Below are 24,698 nucleotides of genomic sequence, written 5' to 3'. Positions count from 1 at the left end.
GTCTTAACCATACAAACATCACTTTTGAATACTGGTGTTTATAAGATATCTTTTCTATTTGGGAGTAACTTGGGATTGGTAAAAGCATTTCACAATTTTCTAGATGTAACTGAGACCACTCCAATCTTCCTCTTTTTCAATTCTGGACCCAGTCCAACTTAATATCTTCGATATATGGACCAACATTCTAATTCTATGGATTTTTCATTGAATTGCCTGTCTGGACAGCAAATATTTTTCATCCATTATTTTTTTCTACATGCATTGATGGGCAAATTTATTTTTCATAATCATTGATTTTATCAAGGAGGGCCTTGTAAACTTTAGGACACGTGTTTAGTAAGCACAATATCATATGTAAAGAAGAACATCTAGAAGATTTCACCTAGAATATCTCCTTTCTATTTGAACTCATATTTTAAAATGAACACAAGGTTGCCCATATTTCCATGTAATAACACAATCAGATCAGTTTTTTCCCCTGTGGCACAAAAGCATATACATTTAGAATATAAATGTGTTAGAGCAGGTAGTTATCTCATATGCCATCCAAGGGTTTACTAAAATGCCCCAAAAATTTCATTACAAGGTAGTTTCATAGAATAATAGAATATTAGAATTGGAAAAGACCTCAGAAGTCATTTAGTCTAACCTCTAATTTTACAGGAACACAAAATGAGGAGACCCAGAAAGGTTAAATAACTTGGACAGGTAATGAGATATTATTAGTGGCAGAACTGAGGACAGAACTTCATTCCACCAACTTCCAGTCCAATGTTCTTTTTAATCTAAGTAAGCTGCAAGGCAAGGACCTCAAAGAGATTACCATAAAAAGTTCCGCAAAAAGTAAAATTCAACTCTCACCCAAAATAACTTCCCATTTTAAGAACATTTTCGTTTTCTTAATATTAGTTACTTTTCCCCTGCAGAACTGATGATCTTTCTGACATAACTTTTGAATATTGAACACAGAGTAAAACAATCTTGGCCAGTATAAGTCAACTTTAGAAATGGAAACATTACCAAATTAATTTGTTATTGGAATAATCTTGCCCTTTTCAGGATGCACAATTATTCACCTTTTTAAAAAAATCAGTGACTTTAGGATGTAACATCAAATGCAATGAGAATATTCCAAAATTTAGGACTTGAGGTAAGAAAAGAAAGAAAAGACATTTTACTTTGGTCTTTGTATTTCTTTAAATATTGTTTTAAAAGTTTGTGGTCTTTTAGAACATTAGTTCTAATTAGTAATAATTATTTCATTGGTTCTGATTAGTTAGTGATAATAAACTCAAAGAATTTTATAGCCAGAGAACCATGGAGATTATCTAATCTGACACAATCCCTTCTGACAAGGAGCTCAGAATCTAGAAGGAGGATAAGAAATCAATCATGTTGACATTGAATAAATGTGTGTTGGCTTGTTGACATTTGAATAGTCCTCTAAAATTTGCAAAGTGCCTTGCGTATATTATGCGGCATCTGAAAGAATATTGGATTTTGAGTCAACAGACCTGGGTGGAAATCTCATCTGTCATTCGCTGTCTGTATGACCTTGAGCAAATCACCACTTGAAAACTCTGGGCCTCAATTTCCCTATCTTCAAATTGAAGGAGTCATACCAGATGGTTTCAAAGATCCCTTCCAGCCTTCAATATATGGTCCTATGATCCTATTATCCTATAGGGTCATTCATTTTGCAGGTGAGAAGACTGATGCCTAGAAAGACTAAGCAATTTGCCCACAGTCATCTAGCTAGCTAGTGGTAGAACTGGGACTAGAATAGAGATCTCCAAAAAATTATGCTTAGAGGTTTTAATATTGAATCTTGTTTTCAAAGGAATGAATACATTTATGGAAAATATATATTTTGGGGGGCAGTTAGGTGGCACAGTGGATAAAGCACTGGCCCTGGAGTAAGGAGCACCTGAGTTCAAATCACATCTCAGACACTTAACACATACTAGCTGTGTGACCCTGGGCAAGTTACTTAACCCCATTGCCTAGCCCCCTGGCACCCCTCCCCCCAAAAAAGAAAATACATATTTTTTCATTTAACCATATTTTTGGAAACCTAGTTATTTTCGATCTCAAGGCCATAGTCAGGGCATTGCTGTTCAAATGATAGTACTTCATACTAATTAGCAATCAAGTACCTGGGAGAAAATAAACATTTGTAATGTGTCTTTCAAATTCAAATATAAAATGTGATAATAAATGTCACATGAAAACTTAATGTTAGTAAGGCAACTTTCCAGTATAATGTGTTCTATTTAGCTAAACTGTTGTTACTGTTTCATCTTTAGGCCTTCAGGTTATTCTTCCATGTATAAAAAGAACACTGACTATTCTATCTCCATGCGCAGGATTTGTTTCAATATTGTTATTTTTATCAAATATATGACTTTATGAGCTTGATGTTTAAGTCTAATTGTATTACACCAAGAAGTCATTCTTCCTTTACAGAGAACATATCTCCATTCTTATAAAAATAATAATAAACATATTCAATAGAGAGAAACCTGGATATCTAGCATCACAGACAATAAGTGAAGTTGTATAGTTAGGACAAGTAAAATAAAACAAAAGTGTCACAACCCTATTACCACTTGATATACACATAAGGATGGCTCAAAGAGATATATAATGATTTTAGCGAACCATCCCTCTGAAGACAAGAGAAATATATAAATATAAATACATATGTGTATGTGTATAAGTATACATATATATACATACACACACATATATATGGTGTGTGTATATCTACATATGTGTGTAGGCACACATACACATGTAATCTATGGATGTTTGGATAGGCTTGATGTAACATTTCGTACATTTCACTGAAACGATACTTGACAATTAAATGTTACAAACACAGGAACTCTTCCATTCACTTAGTGATCAGACTTTCAGAAATCTTATCCTTTAGAATAGTGGTTTCAAAGTCAGATTCTATGTTTGCTTTAAGGTTACATCATTTATCTTTGCTACTATCAATTTCTCTATAAAAATCCTAATTTGATTACATATTAGAAAAAGAGATGATAAGTTGCATAATACTAATGAGAAGCCTTCAAGCAGCCTATCATATCCTGAATGATGCACATTTGAGATTCCTGAGAATTGCCATGAATCTGGAAACAGGTTTGGAATGTCTCTGAGACACCAAGATAGATATCATGAAGCACAAACATGTTATCCTACAGGGAAGGTCCTCAGACTTTTATTGACTTGTATTTCAAACACAATTCTAGAAAGCTTGGTTATCTAGTTTCCTACCTTATTTTAGATTAGAAATAGTAAATTAGAAGGTAAAGGAACAAATGCTTGTAGTAGCAATATATGACATTCTGATAGCAATTGAGGAGATAGAAACAGTAAAAGTCAAAGCCATTTAGACTCATATATTCATAACATTTTATAGCTGGAAGGGATTGTAGAGATCATTTAGTCTGACTCCATTTCACAGATTAGAAAATTGAGGCTCAGTAACACCAAGTGACATAACTAAGATCACACTGTTAGTGCTCCCTAAGTGAGTTAGAGAAAACTTCATGGAAGAAATAGGACTTACCTGAATTATGAATGATGAACAAAAAGGGTGAAAATTTTATACCTGACCTTACTTACCCATTTCAGGTAAATACACCCAACATTTTCTATCATCAGATTGGCCTCTAAGAGAGAATTAAAATCATTTCAGCTCCATTTTTCATAATTGTTGTTAAGGATACTCAGCTATCTTGCTATTTTTGGCATTCTTTTAAGAACCATTCGTACCTAAGTACCTGAAGAGAATACAGATCATCACTACTAGGGATCACAGTACGTCACTACTAAGGAGTACCTTCAGCCCTGAGGAATAACTAGTTCTGTTTCTGACTAGTAAATACATCTTATTGTTCAGATCTCTGTACCTGGCAGCATCTCAGTGGCTTCTAGATCTCCCTCACTCCATCCCTCCTTCCCCCCCCATATGTATATGCATATAGATGCATTTGTATGTATGTGTGTATATGTATATACATATACATATATGTTCAAATTTACTTCCTTTTAAATTAAAATGCCCTATCTATCTGTATCTTGACTGATAGAATGCCTTACAATTCATGGAACAATTTTTGTCTCCACTGTTCATCTCTACAACATTAGTGATGAAAGCAGGCAAGGAAAGGGCCCAGTGTCTGTGCAAGGGTCAGATCAAGGGAGAGGTGGAAAACTTGTACCAATGATAAAAGTGTGGAGCTCAGAAAGAAATTGTCTTCAGCCAGTCAATTTGCTGACACCTATGATAATGGGCCTCCTGATTTCTATGCAGACTTCTTAAAACTCCTGTTCTGGTTCCCAGTTTCCCATTCTCATTTGGAAGACCCTTTAGACTTTGATATTCCCAGTGTGGTTTTTGACCCAGTTTGTGCTTTGATATGGATGCCAATTTGGTTATATAAAATCCCAGAATTTCTGAATGAGAAGTTAATTCAGGGGACAAATAGCACAACTCCATCCTCCTCTTCATTCACCCTTCCATGCCTGGCTTTTCCCTCAGGACTAGTGATTACCATAAGAATTATGTAAATATCAACATCCTTTAAGGTAGGTAGTGGAAATATTATTGTCCCAGTTTTAAAGATGAGGCTGCTCTTAGGATCCAAAGAGGTCAAGAATTTTGCCTACAATCAATGGCTAGAAAGAGTCAGGTGCATGGCTCCAACCCAGGGCTTCTGACTTCAAATTCAGTACACTTGTCACTACACTGCAGATCTAAAAATAATTCCATTTCCTGTCATTCCAAGATTCTGTAACTCCTGAAGACAGGTTTATGTGATGTGGTCCTTGCCTATTGAATGAGTCAATTTTAAAGAGCTCAACTTGACCCTTACATTTTCAAATAATGGAGAATATTTCCAGTGCCTGAAGTGGATTTTCTATGAAAGACGTACAAATAAACCTAGATGAGAATCACACTGAACGAGAAGGTATGTAGGCACTGTGTTTGGTACCAATGAAGGGACTTCCCATATCAGTGAGATGATGAATCTATCTAAGCACCTGGATAGGAATTACAGAATATAGCAACTGAAAAGAGCCTCATCTGTTGTATAATCCTCTAACATAAATAAAGTCTCATCAAGTGTTTAAAAATGCCCATGTACCAACAAGCAACCACATAAATGGTATCCTTTGAGGAACATCATGTTGTCTTTTTGCCTCCATATATCTCTCTCAACAGTCTCTCACAGCAATTCAAATTCCCATTATTGGAATCTTCTATTTCAGGTTAAGGCATTGACTTCAGAACATGCTTGTTAAAATATAGTTATATTAGCTTGAAACACAAATGTTAATTCATGATAACCTGTTAATTAATCTTCATATCTTACTTCTCCTTGATTGGCCCTCTATACTTAGAAGGATTTTACTACCACCACCACCACCTCCATGGTCATCTAATTTTTCTCTTCTTTTTTGATGAAGTTCAGTTAGAATGGTCTTACTACAAGTTGTTAATCCTGCTATTGTTCTTTTCTGTACACCAGAACTCAAGCTTAATCTTTTGAATATGACTCTCTTCACTGGTGGAGAAAATGACTAGTTGATGCCCCATGCCTATGTGAGGGCATACCTATGCCTAGAACTTAGGAGGAGAGTTTCTTTCTTCTGGTTTCTGGCTTTGAAAGAGGATATGTGCAATTCCAGACCTCTTTGGGGAGAAGTGCATGGAGTAAGAGATAGACTTTTGGAAAGAAAGTGATGCAAATAAGAATTGGAACTTTGTGCTTGCCTCATGAGGGACTTCAAGGAAGTTTCAGATGTCCAGCTTGCCACATTAAAGACTTCAATGAATTTTCACTGGGGTTGGACCAGGTATTCTCTCAGGGGAGCTGAGATTTCTCATTCTCAGTGAGAGTATTCATTCACCCTGTGTATTAGCTGGTATATCTTAATCTATGTAACGTCTCTGATTCCTGTTAGCTATTGGCTTGGATAAATGGGTTTGTTCACTGTTCAAATAGTCTTTGGGTACTTGGCATTTAATGGGAAGGAAGGCAAGCCTTTGGATATAGGTTGGGCACTCCTCCCCCATGAAGGGATAGTAACTAGAAAAAACAGCTTAAACCTAAAAATATTTCCTCCAGATCAGTAAAATTTAGGGTGGGGAAAGCAGATAGATATAATTTTAGTTTGGTATTCCCACTCTGAAACTATTGGCCCCAATATCCTTTTGCTTTCTTGGCAGGAATCAAAATATTTCTTGGAGAGGAGTAGGCAAAATTCCAGATATATCTATTCCTGCTTCCCTATGAGCTGCATTGAGATATAATCAAGTGGACATACACATATCCTACATGAGCAACTTCTATGTTGATATCAAATATTCCCATGTCCTTATTATGCTTGGATTTATTTTATATATTTGTAGTATATGGCTATGTTATGAGCATGAAACACAGTGGTGTTTCATTATAGGGTTTGTTCAATAATTTCTGAATCAATAATAAATTGTTCTTTACATTCCTCGGGCTTTTTGGCATAGACTTTTTGCCCCTCAGCTAGTATATTGTTTTCTTGTAATTGTTAGTAGTTTTTTTCTTTTTTTGTTTTGTTTTTAGCATTACAAGCTGGAAGGCTTTATATAAAATACAAAAACATAAAATTGACCTGTATCTTCTACTGATCTTATGCTTTGATAATAGAAATTCCATACCTTCTATTAAGAAAGATGAGGTCAGCCCTTTGTCTGACAGGATTCGATAAGAAAAACAATCATTTTATTATCATTATTTCTAGGAGTATATAGAAATATGCAAAGTGAGGTGTTTGCTTCTATAAAAATGTATTTATTTTTAGAACAGCATAAAATTCTCCAAGCACATAACTCAATAAGAGGTTGTATTTCTCCTTGGTGTGTGAGAGAATGTGAAATATTTTTAGCTAGTGTTGTTTCAAGCTATATTTAGCAATGTGTAAATAATAGAAAACTTTCTGATTGTATATTCTACTCACAACACATTAATTTGAAAAGGCATTTAAAAAAATAGAAACCTAAGACAGAAGTAGAGAGAAGAAATGAATCAATCTTCCAAAGTCTAATAGCAGCATTGTTAGTCTACCAGTTTTTAATCTTTGCTCTGGGGAAACTGTAGAAAAATGGGTCATTGAAAATAGGAGTGAGTTAATATAAACACAATTGTCCCCTCACATATAAACATATACATAATACACACACACATATACATCTAAAATTTTTTTAAAACTATTTGTAAGGTTGTCTTATTGTCTAACTGGTCAAAGGTATTGTGTGCTCTACACACTATGATGTTAATTTCCATTTTTTGTTTTTTGTTTTTGGAAAAGCCTCTAATTGGGAGCAGGAGCTAGTAATGCTGGCAATAAGACATTTTGTTTTCCTCTCTCTTTCTCCCCACTTCCCACTAACAATAACAATGGTACTCCAATCACTTACTGCTGTCCTCACATTATTTTCATATGTTCATCTCTCAGCTTTGTGAAATCAACTTTATGTCAAGCACCTCACTCTAATAACCAATCAGATTTGGGGCCTTATTTTTGATTACTTCACTACATAAAATCTGTGCTTCAGCCAAATAGAACTAATTTTGGTGTCCTGTTCACCACCATTCCCATTTACCTCTTTGTTCCCTTGTTCAAGAGGTTTCCTCTGTCTATAATATCCTTCTGCTCTCTTTACTGATTTTTATCCTAACCCCTCTTCAAGCGTCTATCAACCTCCGTATCTCCTGTGTAGCTTCTGTTGCTGCTATAGGCCACAACATTGTTTATCTTTTCTCTGAACTCCTGGTGTACTCCTTGTTTCTATTAGGCATTTGCTATAGCAAAAGCATTTTTGTATTATTAATTTTCTTTTTATGCAATAAATTAACTTTTCAACTGTACTGTAAGCACCTTGAGGAAAGAGATCATATCCTAGCCTAGACCTTTATTTGTCTTTGGCACTCAACAGTACTTTGCATGTGGTAGATGTTCAATAAATATTTGTGGTTTAAATGATAGATTGATACTCCCCCTGTGTATCCATTTAATCAATCAATTCATCTGTCAGTCAAGTATTGAGTTTCTAGCACTACACTGTTCTTTAATCTGTAGAATATAAAGATGAATATAAAAATATAACATAAAAATGAATATGAGGATATTAACTGCATCATAGATTTAGACCTGGAGGGGACCTTGGAGATCATGTAGTCCAGCTCTCTAATAATAGCCTCTAATAATAGATAGATAAATGCCAATTTTTTTTAAAAGAGGAAGCTACAAGCTTCCTACAAGCTAGTAGGCTTGATGTCATTTCCTAGAAACAGCTAAGTGGAACTCAGGGTACCTGGAGTCTGGATGAACTAACTTCAAATCTGGCCTTGAACATTTACTAGCTAGCTGTATGAACCCTGGATAAGTCACTAAAGCTCTCTGCCTCAGTTTCTTTATCTGTAAGATGGGGATAATAATAATAACTACCACCTGGGGTTGTTGTAAGGATCAAATGAGATAATATTTGTATAGCACTTTGCAAATCTTAAAATGCTATACAAATGCTAAAGTTTTCATTGCAGTTTAATTCACTGCAGAATGCAGTTTAAGGATATAGTTTATTAGCCTTTTAGAAAAGGACTAATGAGCCAGATGTATCTGTTAAGAACAAATCATGCCAGATTAACTTCATTTTATTTTCAAACAAGATTACTAAACTGTAAAGCAGGCTAATGCCACTGATGGCATTATGCCTGTGATGTACTCTTCACCTCTGATTACTAAAATCCCAAACTTCCATCAAAGCTTGGTTCAGGTGCCACCTCCTACAGGGAACCTTTCATGATCTTCCCGCTTGATATTGTCTTCTCCCTGAAAGCAATTTTATAAATCTTGTATTTAATTTTCTATGTACATCTGATTCCCCTCCTGGATCACTGCCCTGTCATGGTGGAGTACTTTGTATAGCTCAATGAAACTATGACCTATACTGTGCAGAGTTAGCCAAGATGGACAGGTTATAGTGGAGAGTTTTGACAAAAGGTGATCCACTAGAGAAGGAAATGCCAAACTACTCCAGTATCTTCACCAAGAAAACCCCAGGGACCATGTTAAAATGTTAAAAAATATGATATTGGAATGTCATACTATGGTCCATAGGATCACCAAGACTCAGGTGTGACTAAACAACTGAAAAACAACCAAAAAAATGTGGTTTCTTCCTGATAGAATATAAGCTCCCTGGCAAAAGAACCATCTTGTTTTTGTCTTTGTATCCAAGTACTCAGCACAGAGGCTGCTAGATGACTCACTAGGCCTGGAGTCAGGAAGACCTGAGTTCAAATCTGGCTTCAGACACTTTCCAGCTGTGTGACCCTGGACAAGTCACTTAACCTCTGTTTGCCTTAACAAACTAGATAAAGAAATGGCAAAGCACTCCAGTATCATTGCCAAGAAAACCCCACAGACAGTATTGGTGTGCTATGCTCCATGGGTTCACATTACACACAACTGAACAACAAGTCACCACACAGTAGGTTGTTAAAAAAAATTGGTTGAATTGCTATAGTGTATCAAGATTTTCAGCAAGGCATTTGAAAAGATGTTATCCTTTTGTTTGAGATGGAAAAATATGAACTAGGTCATAGTGCAATTTTGTGGATTCAGAATTAGTTGAATGACTGGCTAGATCTAAATAACTGAGATAAATGGACAGATTTTGACCTGGGGATAATGTCAGTGGGATATGTTATCTCACTTCCTTTTCCCCCCACGGGGATGGGACATAGGATTTTAGACTTGGAAGAGACCTTAGGGATAACATAGAACAGAAGTGTCAAACATGCCCCGTGGGCCACAGGTGGTCCACAATACTCCCAACTGCTCCCAACTTAATTAAAATGTAATTGGGAAATACTTAACAAAATATATAAAATATAAGAAAACATTGATAATGTGTGATTTTCTAAATTAATACGCGACCCAGAGGGATCTGTATGCATGGTTTAGTGGCCCCCATTTCTATTTGAGTTTGATACCACTGATCTAGAACAACCCCCTACTTTACAGATTGGAATACTGAAACCCAGAGATGGGAAGGTATTTTTCTGGGGATAAAACAATAGTAAGTGGCTGAGCAGGGCTTTTAACCCAGATCCTTGAGTCCAAATCCACTATTCTATCTACTATTCCATAGAATTTCCCAAATTTTACCAGCAACATAGATGAAGGTGCAAATGGCATACTTGTCCTATTTCTGGATGTCATAAAATCCGAGGTAACAGGGAATACCTTGGAGCACAGAATCAAGATCCAAAATGAACTTGATAGTCTGAAGTAATTGATGAATCCCATAAGATAAATTTTATTTTTATTTTAGCCATTAAACATCAGTTTGATAGTCTTTTTATTGAAGAATACAAATAATCCCATGCCTCAGGTTTAATGAATTATTGAAGCCAAAATAAAAATTATTTGATGATAATTAATTCTCTCTCAGGCTACCTTGGTTTGTCCTCAGGAGAAAGTCTGCTGCCAGTTCCATACAAGTCTAAATTGTACCTAATGAGAATTTCACTCCACTGATACATCTACATCTACATCTACATCTACATCTACATCTACATCTATATCTACATCTACATCTACATCAAGAATTTAGAATCACCTCCATGCCAAATGAAAACTAGGTAATGTAAACTCTGGCTCTTGGGTTCAAAAAATCAATAATACAAGTAAAAGAAAGGGGGAAGGAAGAAGAGAATAAAATATGTCTATATAGCAATTCAAGTGAAAAAGACTTGGAGTTTTAGCATACTTCAAGCTCAATATGAGCCGATAATGTCAGAGGGGGATCCAAATGAGCTAAACAATTATTAGCTAGCATCAGTGTAAGCACAGAAGCCAGAATCAATGTGGCTAGAGTCCTCATATATTCCCTCCTGTTGAGAGATCATCTTGAATATTTTATTTTCTGAGCATCACATTTTAGTGAAGACATTGACAAGTTGGAGTAAATCCAGCAAGGCTTCACCAGTGTAGGGAGAGACTTGAAACTTTGCCATATGAGAATCAATAGAAAGAATTGACTTAGGGAGCACATAATTGCTCTCTTCAAATACTGGAAGAATTGTTGTGTGAAAAAGGGATTAGATTTGTTTTTTTTGGCCCTAAAAGGTAGAAGTTCAACCAATGACTGGAAGTTGCAAAGAGGCCGTTTTTCTCTTCTTTAAATTTTTTTAATGTTTTACTTTTTCTAATTATATATAAAAACAACTTTTAACATCTGTTTTTTTTTTAAATTTGGGTTCTAAATTCTCTCTTTCCTTTTCACCCCAAATCCCTCCTTCAGTAGGCAAGTAATTTGATATAGATTATAAATGTGCAGTCATGTAAAACATATTTCCTTATTAGTCATGCTGCAAAAGAAAACAATCAATGCCCCCCCCAATAAAGTTAAAAAAGTAAGCTTTGATCTGCACTCAGACTCTATCAGTTTTTTTCTCAGGAGGTATATAGTATTTTTCATCATAAATCCTTTGGAATTATCTTGGATCATTGTATTGCTAAGAATAGCTAAGTCATTCACAGTTGATCATTGAACAATATTGTTACTACGTACAATGTTCTCTTGGTTCTACTCATTTCACTTTGCATCAGTTCATATATATCATTCCACATTTTTCTAAAACCATTTTACTTGTCATTTCTTATAGCACAATAGTATTCCATCATAATCATATACCACAACTTGTTCAGTCATTTCCCCAATTGGTGGGCATCCCCTCAATTTCCAATTCTTTGTCACCACAAACAGAGTTGCTATAAATATTTTTGTACATATAGGTCCTTTTCCTTTTTTCTTTGATCTCTTTGGGGTATAGCCCTAGTAGTGGTATTGCTAGGTCAAAGGGTATAACAGTCTTATAGCTCTTTGGGCAAAGTTCCAAATTGCTTTCCAGAATTATTAGATCAGTTTACAACTCCACCAATGTTGTGTTAATTTTCCTACATTCCCACATCCCCACATCCCCTACAATATTTGTTATTTTCCTTTTCTGCCATATTAGCCAATCTGATAGGTATAAGGGAGTACCTCAGAGCTGTATTAATTTGCGTTTCTTTAATCAGTAGTGATTTGAGCATTTTTTTCATATGATTATAGATAGCTTTGATTTCTTCTGAAAACTGCCTATTCATATTCTTTGATCATCAATTGGGGAATGACTCATATTCTTATAAATTTAGTTCAGTTTCATATACAGTTGAGAAATGAGGTCTTTATCAGAGAAGTCTGATATAAAAATTCTTCACTCCCACACAGTTTTATGCTTTCCCTCTAATCTTGGCTGCATTGGGCTTTTTTTGCACAAACATTTTAAAAATCTAATGTGATAAAAAATATCCATTTCATTTCCCATGATTATCTCTATCTCTTGTTTTGTCATAAATTCTTCCCTTATCCATAGATCTGACAGGTAAAACTTTCAATTGTCCCCTAATTTGTTTATGCCATCACTCTTTATGTCTAAATCATGTACTCATTTTGACCTCATCTTGGTATGTGGAATGAGATGTTGGTTGATACCTAGTTTCTGCCAAACTTCTTTCCAGTTTTCCCAGCATTTTAGTCAGATGGTGAGTTCTTATCCTCAAAGCTTAGGTCTTTCAGTTTATCAAACATTAAATTACTATGGCCATTTACTACTGTGTATTGTGTACCTAATATATTCCATTGGTCCACCACTCTATTTCTTAGCAAGTACCAGATTGTTTTGATAACTACCACTTTGTAATACAGTTTGAGATGTGGGATGGTTAGACTACCTTCCATCACTTTTTTTTCCCACTGGTCCCTTCGATATTCCTGATCTTTTGTTCTTCTGGATGCAATTCATTTTTTCTAGTTGCATAAAACAATTTTTTGGTAATTTGATTGGCATGACACTGCATAAGTAAATAATTTAGGTAAAACTGTCATTTTTATTATATTGGCTTGGCCTCCCCATGAGCAATTGATATTTTTCCAATTGCTTAGATCTGACTTTATTTGTGGGAAAAGTGTTTTGTATATGTGTTCATATAGTTGCCTGGGTTTGTCTTCACAGGTAGACTCCCAAGTATTTTAAATGGAACTTCTCTTTCTATTTCTTGCTAGTGGACTTTGTTGGCAATATATAGAAATGCCAATGATTTATGTGGGTTTATTTTATATCCTGTAACTTTGCTCAAGTTAAATTTCAACTAGTTTTTTTTAGTTGATTCTCTGTTTCTCTAAGTATACCATCATATCATCTGCAAAAAGTGGTAATTTTCTTTCTTCAGAGAAGCAGATTTTCATTCAACAAAGGATATTTTGAACATAGCATTAGAACATAATATAAGTATAATCCAGGTTGAACAAAAATGAAATGAACTGCCACTATAGGTAGTGAGTTCATAGGCATTATAAATATTCAAGTGGAGGCTAGATAACCACTTTCTGGAGATATTAGAGGGGAAATTAATTCTTCTCATTAGACTAAAAATTTCTGAGATGTCTTCTATCTCAAAGTGTCAAAGCATAAAGAGAAATCAACATAGAAGCATAATTCCTGTAAATGACTTTTTAAAAAGTTATCTTACAAGTAGTTTTTAGAAGGAGATGAATTAAACTGTGATAATAATAATAGCTCATAATTAAAGGTATTTTATAGCCTCCAAACTATTTCATTTCCAAGATTATGAAATAATCTTGGATGGACAGCCCATTGAATTAGTTCATCAGGTCATATAACTTGGACAGCATTGTAGATGGACAATAAACTGACCTTAGAGTTAAAAATGAGCAGGAAATTGAGCAATATTTTCAATAATTTCAAGGTAATCCTTGTCCCCAAAGCCCATCTTTTAACACCAATATTTTCTAGGTGCTACCTTATGGCTATAAAACTTGGAATAAAAACTGCAAGTAATGCAAAAGACAAGTGCATGAGTTTAAGCTGGCCATTGTTTATTGCCAAAGATAGCTATGAAAAGTGGCTAAAATACATCACGTAGGGCATGTATTATTAGAGATGGAAGTGAATGAGTTATATAGTATGATTGAGGGCTAACAAATAGCCTGATTAGCCACTAGTAGTCATGAAATACTAAGAGAACCACAGGATAGACTCCATTAGAGTATATAGATCTACAGAGCATTTATTTTTTTTTTAAAGAAACAAAACCATGGGAAATAACTACACTAGGCTCATTGAATTAAGAGCTTTTCAGTGCTGGAATAGATTGTCTTAAAAAGTGGCTCGTTTCATTAATACATTATTGGTAGATCTGTGATTTGGTACAGACATTTTGTAATGCAATTTGGAACTAAGCCCCCAAAGTTACTAAATTGTTCATACCCTTTGACCTTTCAACTCAGTGATACCACTACTATTAGGTTTGCATCTCAAAGAGATCAAAGGAAGAAAAAAAGGAATCATATGTACAAAAATATTTATAGCACCTTTTATTTTTAGTAGCAAAGAATTAGAAGCTATATGGAAGGTGCCCATCAATTAGAGAATGGCTGAACAAAAATATGGTTTATGAATGTAATGGAGAGGGCAGAGTCAAGATAAAGGAGTGAAAGGTCACAACTGACAAATATCTCCCTAAACCTGTCCTACAAAATAACCACAGAAAACACAAACAGAATTATGAAGGGGAAAGCCTCAAGAAAAAAAGTCACAGTGAGATTTTTTTCCCAAGCCCAAGGCAGCTTAGGAAGACAGAAAGAGAGGTCTGTAGACTCTGGGTGGGAGCTTGGCCCAGAGCATGGTGGAAGGAGCACTGGCTGTAGACTGTAGGGCAGCAGCAGTGCCCAGGGAAAGTAAAGGAACTGAATGCCTTGTCAGAAAGAAATCCCAAGGGACCCTATTCTAGTACTGGATGTAGGATTGGTTGCCATTGAGCATCTCTGTTGCCCATTACATAGTTCCAGGACCAGGGTACAGATCAGTGACAGTGATCAGACCTTTCCCAAGATCATACTACATTGAAAGCACCAAAAACTGTTGTGAAAGCAGAACATAAAAGACCAAAGTTCAGGCCAGTCATTCCCCCCTGCCCCAAGTTAAACAGAGCCCATCTAACATAAAATCCAAGGTCAAGAAGTAAACTGGGAAATTAATGACAACAATATCAACACCAACAAAATAACTGACCCAAAAAACTACTATAGTGACCAGGGAAGCTCAAGATGCAAACTCAGAAGAAGGCAATGATTTGAAAATATCTACAAGAAAAAAAGGAGAAAAATGCAGATTGGATGCAAGCCTAACAAGAATTCTTAACAGCTAAAGAAAGAGATTTTTAAAAAGAGCAAAAATGATTTAAAAAATCAAATATGAATGTCAGAAGGAAAATTGAATAAATAATGTAAGAAAATTCTGAAAAGAAAATTAACAGCTTGGTAAAAGAGGCACTAAAAATGCTGAAGAAAATAATTCCTTAAAATTCAGAATTGACCAAATGGTTAAAAAAAAGTAACTCTCCATTAAAGAAAATAACTCCTTAAAAATTACAATCAGTGACTCCTTGAGCTATCAAGAAACAATAAAACAAAGTCAAAAGACTGAAAAAAATTTTAAAAACGTGAAATGTCTCATAGAAAAAATAACAAATTTATCTTAACCAATAGGGAAGTAGGAGGGGAAGAAGCTATGAGAAGGGGGGGGAAGGGGCAATGATAAGAGGGAGAGCAGATTAGAGGAGGAAGTTATTGTAAGCAAAACTGAATTTTTGAGGAGGGAAACAAGACAACAGGATGAGGGAAATAGACAGCAATCATAATTGTGAGTGGAAAAGGATAGCAAAATAAATTAGAAACTATGATTACTAGTTGACATCAGTTAATCAAATCTAATTACCTTTTAGAAAGGGGTATTTACTAATGTAGTATAGTAAGAATAGTTATCATAAAACATTTCCTCAAACACCTATGACATCCTTTCCTGTCAATACATAAAAATCCAAAGAATGTGGTCTCCAGCTTAGAGAGCACATGTGACCAAAGGGTAACTCACAGATTTGGGTTGCTAGAAATCATTTTCTCCCCTTTGTGGAATACTCATGAAGTACCTCTTAGTCATGGCATGACTTTTCTGTTGTCCACACTGTAGTTTAGAAGCTGCCTTTTCTCAGCATGTTGAGTTTATACTTGGCTTCCACTCCTAATGTAAATACTTCACTAGTTATTCCAAGGACTAATACTCCATAGAAAATCACAAATACCTCAGTCCTCCAAAATTCACAAGGTTCTCCCCTCTAGTTAAGGTGGTGATGGGCTATATGGGGTGGTGGTGGAGAGGAGGTCATGGCTCTTTTATTCTCTACTTCCCCAAAATATTTCTTCTGAGGGGTTTGCTCTTTCCTGTCTTACACTCACTTGAATCCCCAGATTCTGAACTGGCTTGTTATTTTATAAATTACCCACAGAGTATGACCAAGTTTCTTCAACCAGTTGACTACATTTTCTGTGCAATATCACTCTAGTACCTCTGATTTCTTCCAAAGGCATTTAAAATAATTAAGAATATGTCACACTTGGTCTAAAGTCTATGATTGATTGATTTAATAGGGGCATATTCTCACCTTGTTAAGATATTAGGAACTAGTATCTTGGCACTTATTTAAGTAATTTGATTGATTGACTTAATAGATGCTCACCCTTTCACTATTATACCATATAGTCACATGCTTTATGTGCTACATGTACATTTTTAGAAAGTGAGATTTTATTACATAAATGGTAATTAGAAATGTTCACTGAGCTGAATTCTTCAATAGCTCAAAGGATGATAGGATGATGGATATAGATAGGATATTGATGTCAAGTCATCTAGTACAACCTCCTCATTTTAAAGGCAAAGAGGCAAAAGTGAGACAAAGAGAGAAAGTGACTTGTACAAAGTCAAGTTGGTAGTAAGTGGCAAGGTTACATTTGGAAGTCAGGTCTTCTGACTCCAAATTTTCCCTTCATTCCACTTTATACTGAAGTTCCATTATCTTTTTAAATAAGTTACATAGTCTTTGTCATATCATTTGACTGAATTACTCAATTGATTAGTACATATTGGTAAATGAGGACAAGGTCATGGCTTTGATTCTCCTTCTACTTGGGTTTGCTTTAGTTGTTCACTTGGTGATGGCCTCTACCTTTCAGTCTAGCTTACAGCTTCTTATCAGTCACCTGGGAAACCAGTTCTATATACTAGAAGAACCACTCAACAGGCATCCTCTGCTGCCACAGAGTTGCTAAGTAGCTTCATATTCTTATTCAAGGGATAGCGTGTTATTCAGCAAATAACTACTCTAGTAGTCAGTGCAGCTTCCCAAAGTGTTTAACTTATAATGATGGAGTAATGGAGGGACAGGGACAATCTAATTTAACCAAGATCATATAGCTACACTATCATTGCATATCTGTACTACTAGGAGCTATTATCACAGTGTGAAGTAGCTCATACTCTCCTCTTTCTGCAAAAGCAACTTTCATTTCCTTCCAAATATTTTACACAGTTCTATATTTATGGACATTTGTTACGATTTTCTATGATGGATAAAATTGTTGCAAAAATTACCAACCTCTCTCCTTCCAAGTTTGCATCTACAACTCCTCCACCCATATATTTCTAACAGAAAGAATACTCCAGGTATGCTTATTATGAGTGATACACATACTAACTTTTGTAACTCTTTTCTAAAATATAGTTAGCACTTGCTTCATGGGTTTTGTTTAGATAGAATAATTAAATATGGTTTTTGCCACACATACAACTGCTTTAATTATAATCATTCTCTTCTTAATGATGGGAGAGAAGAGGTAACTTTATTTCTGAACATGTATAGAGGTAATGAGGATAAAATCCTTAAAAAAATAAAGCACCCAAAGAGAGATTATGCAGAGTCCATTTAAGATTGAGACATTGGATCCTTGGGGGGTTTCCATTTGGGCAGATACTGCAAGAAAAAACCCAGCACATGACATTCACGGTTTGCTACAGCAACAGGAGATTTCCTTTCAATTTTCATTGCTTTCAGCTTGGAAGAAAACAGTTTTTCTGATACTTAGTGGCTCATCTGTGAAACAGAAACTATTTGAGCAGGTTTGCCCTGGAAACAGAAATGCCCTATATTTTAAGATGGAAGCCATCAGTAATCAGAGCTGTAGCTAGTAGTAAACTGCTCCTGGGGCAAATTCAGTTGGGCTTGGGAGGAGGTGAGATGAAAGGGCTATAAGCTTAGGTTCAATTGCCATGAGAAAGGGAAAGAGTCTTAGGGAGTCTAACCTTTGTCCCTGTGTAGATTTGGATGGGGGAAAGTAAACCTCAGAAGCAGGGTACCACAGCATTAAGAGCCCAAGGATGGAGGCCCAGTGGAGACTGTACCATGCAAGGTATTGGAAGACTATGAAGTGAACTAAAGGGATAAAAATCCCTGCAAAGAGGAAGTGCTTCCACTCCTATCCCCATGGGAGAAAAGCATCCCCTGGATGTTGACAAACTGGGACAAAGCCCCACTCACCCCAAGATAGTGCTGACATTGTCTATAATTATAGGAAGCTTATCGTAAGAACTATGCCCTCTTGCCTATTAGTGATAGGGAATGTGGAGTGTTATCCTCCTTAATTCAGGGATATATAAATGTTAAGTTATTTGCCCTAAAGCCATACATTTAGCTAGTGGCAATGCTTGAAAGAAAGCCCAGTGAATCCCAATTCTGAATGTGAACTATCTTTTAGATCTTCTTAGGTGTATAGAAAAAAAATGGAGATCTTTAAAAGGTTTCTTAGTCATTGCCATCTAATTAACATTATTATTTTACTTGCATTCATTCTATCATTGTTACTATTACTAAACTACTTTTTTCCCCTATTTAATTGGTCTTAATATGAAATAGACTTCCAGTTGAAAAATGCTTATTTCCATGAACCCTGAAAGAATTGTACCCTCTAACTTATTAATGACCATGCCTATCAAATTTCAGAAAGACAGGGTAAAGAATATGTGTGGTGAGGGGAGTGGGGGTGAGTAATGGGTTATGAGTAAGAGCCTTGGAAAGATTCTCTTTCTAATATCCTGGATGCTCTACCAAAGAAAAATTGTTGCAACTGTCCCCCAAAAGATGTCCACCGGAACTAGGCAGAATCTGATCTCACAAACTTTTAAAAAAAATTTACTCCATATTGGCATAAGCTGAGTGGGGATCATATCACTATCCTCATCTATTACAGCTATTATTACTCCATTATTTTCTTTTTCAATGAACTTCCCAAATATACCTAAATCACTCAAGTTCCTAGGCAGCTAGGTGGCACAATGGATGGAGTGCCAGATTTGGAGTCAGGAAGACCTGAGTTTGAATCCTGACCCAGGCCCTGACTAGCTGGGCAAGTCACTAAACAACTCTGTGCTTCATTTCGTCTTCTGTAAAATGGGGATAACAATAGCACCTACCTTCCAGGGTCATTGTAAGGATCCAACGAGATAACATTTAAATGGTGCTTTGCAAACCTTAAAGTACAACATGAAGCTAACATTAAAGTTCTGAGCCACACTCCTTCTCACTTTGGGGCCACTCCATCTTCCCTCATGCTAAGCTCTTTCATGCCTCCCAAGTTCCATACTCATTCCTGCCATGCACTTTCAAGAACACTCCAGCCACCGGCTCTCCTTCCATTCTGCAGTGCCCACAGTTCTCAGGCTAGTCTCCCAAAATGACCAACAAAATATCTGAGGCTTTTTGCTAGTGTTTCTACATATCCCCCGCAGATCTTCAAATACCTCTTTGGCCCAGCAGCTGCTCTTGCTGCTGTGGAGGAGAGTGTGTATGTGTGTGTGTGTGTGTGTGTGTTTGTTGTGTATTCTTGTGATGGGTACCCCTACTTCTGCATTCTCCTCTTAGTATATTACTTATATTACTTAATATTACTTATAGTATATTACTTATATTACTTAATAGTATATTATATAGTATATTACTTATATTACTTAATATTACTTATTATATTACTTAGTATAGCACTTCAGGCTTCAGAAAGTTATTGTGGAATGGATTCATGCATTGGCTCAGAGGTTGAACTAGGTCCTGTTAAACTCTCAATGTCACACGTGGAAGGATATCCTTATTCAAAAGGTCAGATAAGACAGAGCAATCAGTAGAAAATCACCTCTCTTGATGCTTTGTTGACTTATTGGACTGATGATTGTAAATTAAAAGAAGGCAGATTTAGGTTCAGAATAAAAAAGAATTGTCTAACAATTAGAGCCATACAACAATGGAATGGATTATTCTGCAAAAACAGTGAACTCACAGTCACTGAAAATATTCAAGCAGAAACTTTTGAACCTGTAGGAAATCCAAAAGAACCAAGCCAATCAATGGACAGGCATTTGCTAAGTTTGTGCTAGTATATGCCAGGCTGCAGGTCAGGATGCAGGGAAAACAAATACAAAAAACCCCACAGAGTCCTTTGCTTTCAAGGTGATTAGCCTATTAGAGAAAGCAAAAGACAAAAAAAATTAATAGAAGATATTTTGGTTGGGTGAGGCACTAGCTGCTGGACAGAGAGGGGAAAAGGCTTGATGTAGGAGGTGGTATTTGAGTAGATTTTAATAGAGGCCAAGCATTCTAAGAGGCAAACACATGGACAAAGTACATATTAGCTCTGGGAGACAGGCTATGTAAAACTACAAAAATAGGAAATGGAATGGCATGAACTAGGGCTATCAAGTAAGCAGTGACATTGGACTATATCGGACGCTAACGGGAGTAATATATCTGGAAATACAGACTGGAGTCAAATGCTGAAGGGCTTAAACAGCAGATACAAGATTTGATAATATGAGTACCTAGCCTCCCCCAGTGTCCTCAATGTATTCACATCACCTGTGGTTTACATGTATTTTATATAATAGATCATATAAGAGGGTTTACTACAATATACTACATGTTATATGGGGATATTTAAAACCATTCCATATGAGAACAGTGCTTAGCAACTGGAGATCTTAGCATGAAAAAGAAGCATTCTAGAGGGGATATTATTGGAGGGCTGGAGGGCAAGGCATTAAACTTCAGCCCTTCAAACAGAGCAAGAGGCAATTGAAGGTGAGTTGAGAAGGTACTGGATATCAAAAACTGAGTATTCTGTTTGGTGATGAGAGTTCTTGTGATCAGCTTATCCTGGGCAGGGCAGGGTATTTTTGAAGTCAAGATAAGCAAAGCTACAGATGGAAAATGGAAAACGTGAATAGGAATATGAGAACATAAAAAGGAACTGCAGCCTGAGGAGTTATGGGTGGGTTGCTACATATGCTGATATTCATTAAATATTGAAGTATTCATTTTCCTTTCTAGATGGCTCACAACATATCAGGTAACTCCATTTTCTATTAAGGGTATATGGGATATTCAGGCAGGACTAGCATCTCTGGTGTGAGGGCTCACTGAGGCTTTTCAGGGCTGCTCATCTATCTTTGGTGTCCACCTTTCAGCCAACTCTCATCTGTGGCTCTAAGAAGTTTTAGCATGAGCAGTGGCCATTCCCAGTTAAAAACATCTCAGCAAATGGGCTAAACCAGGTTGAGGGTAACAGATAGGCCTCAAACCTGTCAGTGAATTAGGGAGATAGCTGCCCCAAATGTGAAGACTTTCTCCAACAGAATGGGCAGCTGAGAACAATTTGTTCCAGTGTCCATGAAGGTGGCTAAAGCAAGCACTGTGGAATGCTTAGAGCTTCTTGTTGTTTGTCAGGAAGGTGATGCCACGACTTGCAAGTGAAGTGGATTTAAGTGAGGGAGGGATATGCAAAGTCACCAGCCTCACTTTCTATTCCAGAGCCATCTGGGTCCAGTGGCAAGATATAGATCAGGATGACATGGTTCCCACTTAGAGCTTGGTCAGACATTGAAGAAACCAAAGTCATCCACTGCATCCTGGGCCATCGCCAGTTGTCTTGACTTTTGTCTTGCTGTTGGACTTTGATGACTCTGGAAAAGAGAGTGAGGCTGCTGACTTTGTTCAACTCTGCCTCATTTAAATCCAATTCATTAGCAAGTCGAGATATCACACTGTGATGTCATTGGTCCTCTTTGAAATGAAGGATGAACAATTTTTCATCAATAGCTCTGTTGGGCTTGGAGTCCACTGAATACCATGTTCCCCTGCTTTTCAGTTTCCTGCTGTATATTGTCTTCCCTCATTAGATTGTAAGCTCCTTGAAAGCAGAGACTGCCTCTTTTTCTTATTTGTATCACCAGCACTTAGCACAATGTATGGCACATAGCAGGCACTTAATAAACAGTTCTTGAAAATAATTGAATATTTTCCCATAAAGAGAGCTTTAACTACCAATTTTGATGCCTGTGACAAGGGGCACAAAACATGTAGTAAACGAACCTGAAGATAAATTCATTTTTTTTCAAGGAGAGACCTCCCCAAGTCACAAGTTTCTGGGGGCAGAGTCCTTTGAGGTCTCCTAGATGTAGGAAAAGGTTCTTGGGCCAGAGTCCTTGGTGGCTGCCATTGCTTGGTGGCTGGTAATTCAGAGGACCGATCGTGCTTGTTGGGTGATGAGAACCCTGAATCTCTTCTTGATAGTGACACAGTGTCTTGTGTACTTGTCATCTGGAGAGAATCTGGCTGGATGAGCTGAACAGGTCTGTTGTCCTGCAGGGTCTGTTTTCTTGTCCCTTGTTCATTGAGGTCATACTGCAGAAACATCGCAGTCAATTCACTTCACAATCTGGATACCCCATGGAAAGAATTGGGCTACAACTACACTTCCACCTCCTCCTTAGCCTTGTTTAATGACGTTCTTGATAAATAAATGGTAAACTCAATTGTTTTACTGCTCTTACAGGAGTCCCAAGTGTTATTAGAACCTCTAAATTTGTGGTTCTTGGGGGGAAAGCCTTGATCAAAATGACTTTGCCCATACAGACTCCATAGAGACTATACCTAATATGCTAGAGAATTTCCTTAATTTCCTCTTATGTTGTATGGGTACCAGTGCACCAATCAGAATATCCATCTATTATTCCTTGCACCTTGTCCACAATTGCCCAGACTCTTTTCCCCATTCATATATTTTCTGGATGTTATTCCTTATTCTATTCATTGGATGAAAAAGTTCATCATTAGAAGGTTGGCCTCTAGGTGATATTGCCATTGGCCATGGCAATTCATAAAACAAAGAAAAGAAATTAAAATAGCCATTAGTCTTATGTGTATGTCTTCCTATTTCTGTTCATTGTAGAGTGAAAGAGAAAGAGGGAGACGAGAATAAGAATCATGTTTTTAGAACACCTAGACAGGCAAGAAATTAAATAAATAGTCATATAATCATAGGATCATAGATTTAGAACTGGAAGGAATCATAGGGGTCATTGAGACCACTCCTTCATTTTGCATGTAAGAGGGGTATCACATATCCCTCAATCCTAATTAATATAACTAACAAGATAGTCTATAGACTAATATCTTTTTAGGTAAAAATGATTCTAATTGAATTATAGAATTGATAAAAGGTGGAAACTATTGTGATTAATTAGACATAGACTCCTCTGTTGAATCAAACAATCAAAGATATAATCTGGGTGAACTGAATGAAAGTAGATGAGCCTCTCAAGAAATGTCTTGTGGTTGGCTGAAGAGAGTCAGTTATTCCCTGTGAGATTTGGATAAAACAACAAGCCATTTCAGAATTCAGCCATCTCAACAGTAGTCCAGCCTAGTGGTGGGGTAGTGCAAACCAAGCTTCTGAGATGGAATTGTTTTGTCTTTTCCTCACCTCTTTCAAAAGAAGATGATGTTATGAACTCAAAAGGTCAGTCTGGACCTAGTCATCAGCACCAGTCTTCTCAGTAATGCAGTTGCTGATAGCAATTTTTGCATTTGGGAACTGAGACCAAACTAGACACACCAAGGATGGCAGTTGCAGGAATCTATCAGGACAGCACCCTCAGAACCCAGAACAGAGATACACACACACCAAAGGAAAGCTTCATGGGTACTCCACAAAGGAAGAAGGACTTTCAGAAACTGAGAACTGTGAGTGACCCCTTTGTCATATGTGCTGTCTGAACTTGAACCCACTTTGCCCTGGACTTTCTACGTACTTGTGGGGGAATATGATCAATAGTACTAGAAACATTCCATTCTCTCACAATTATGCTTAGAATCTTGAGAGGAGAACTAGTTAACCACCCTCTAGGGAGCCAACCTATTTGTTGGGAAGAGGGTGAGAGTTGAAAGAATAAACCTAGAAGTGATACTACATAGAGAGGGAGAAACTGAGGCACAGAGAGATTAAATAGCCTACCAAGGATCACATAGCTAGGAAGTATATGAGGTGTAATTCAAACCTAGGTCTTTCTGACTTTAATTCCAGTATAATATTCACTATTAGTTTATGCTTTTCATGTCACAAATTAACTCTTCTACTGGAGAAGAAAATCCTTTTTCTTATGTAGACAAGCATAATACTCTTCCATATATTACATATTATTATGGTTTAATGGGCAGGTCTTAGAGTCAAATGATGTGAGTTTGAGATATATTTTGAGGATTCACTAGTTATAGGCACTTAATAAATGCTTGCTGACTATACAGTAATGGACAAATTAGAGTTAATATTTCTAAACTTCTTTTTT

General features: G+C 36.4%; 1 protein-coding gene and 1 pseudogene across 1 annotated transcript in view; both read right to left on the bottom strand.

Annotated features, from left to right (window-relative positions):
- GABRB1 (gamma-aminobutyric acid type A receptor beta1 subunit) overlaps positions 1-24,698 on the bottom strand; it is a 433,636-nt gene that overhangs the window by 353,842 nt on the left and 55,096 nt on the right. The window lies entirely within an intron of this gene.
- Positions 22,589-22,767, bottom strand: LOC114023755 (annotated as a pseudogene).

This window comes from Vombatus ursinus, unplaced genomic scaffold, assembly GCF_900497805.2.
Source record: "Vombatus ursinus unplaced genomic scaffold, bare-nosed wombat genome assembly UNPS02014818.1, whole genome shotgun sequence".
Lineage (NCBI taxonomy): Eukaryota > Metazoa > Chordata > Mammalia > Diprotodontia > Vombatidae > Vombatus > Vombatus ursinus.
Note: the sequence above shows the minus strand (reverse complement) of the source record. Positions and strands in the feature narration are given on the sequence as shown.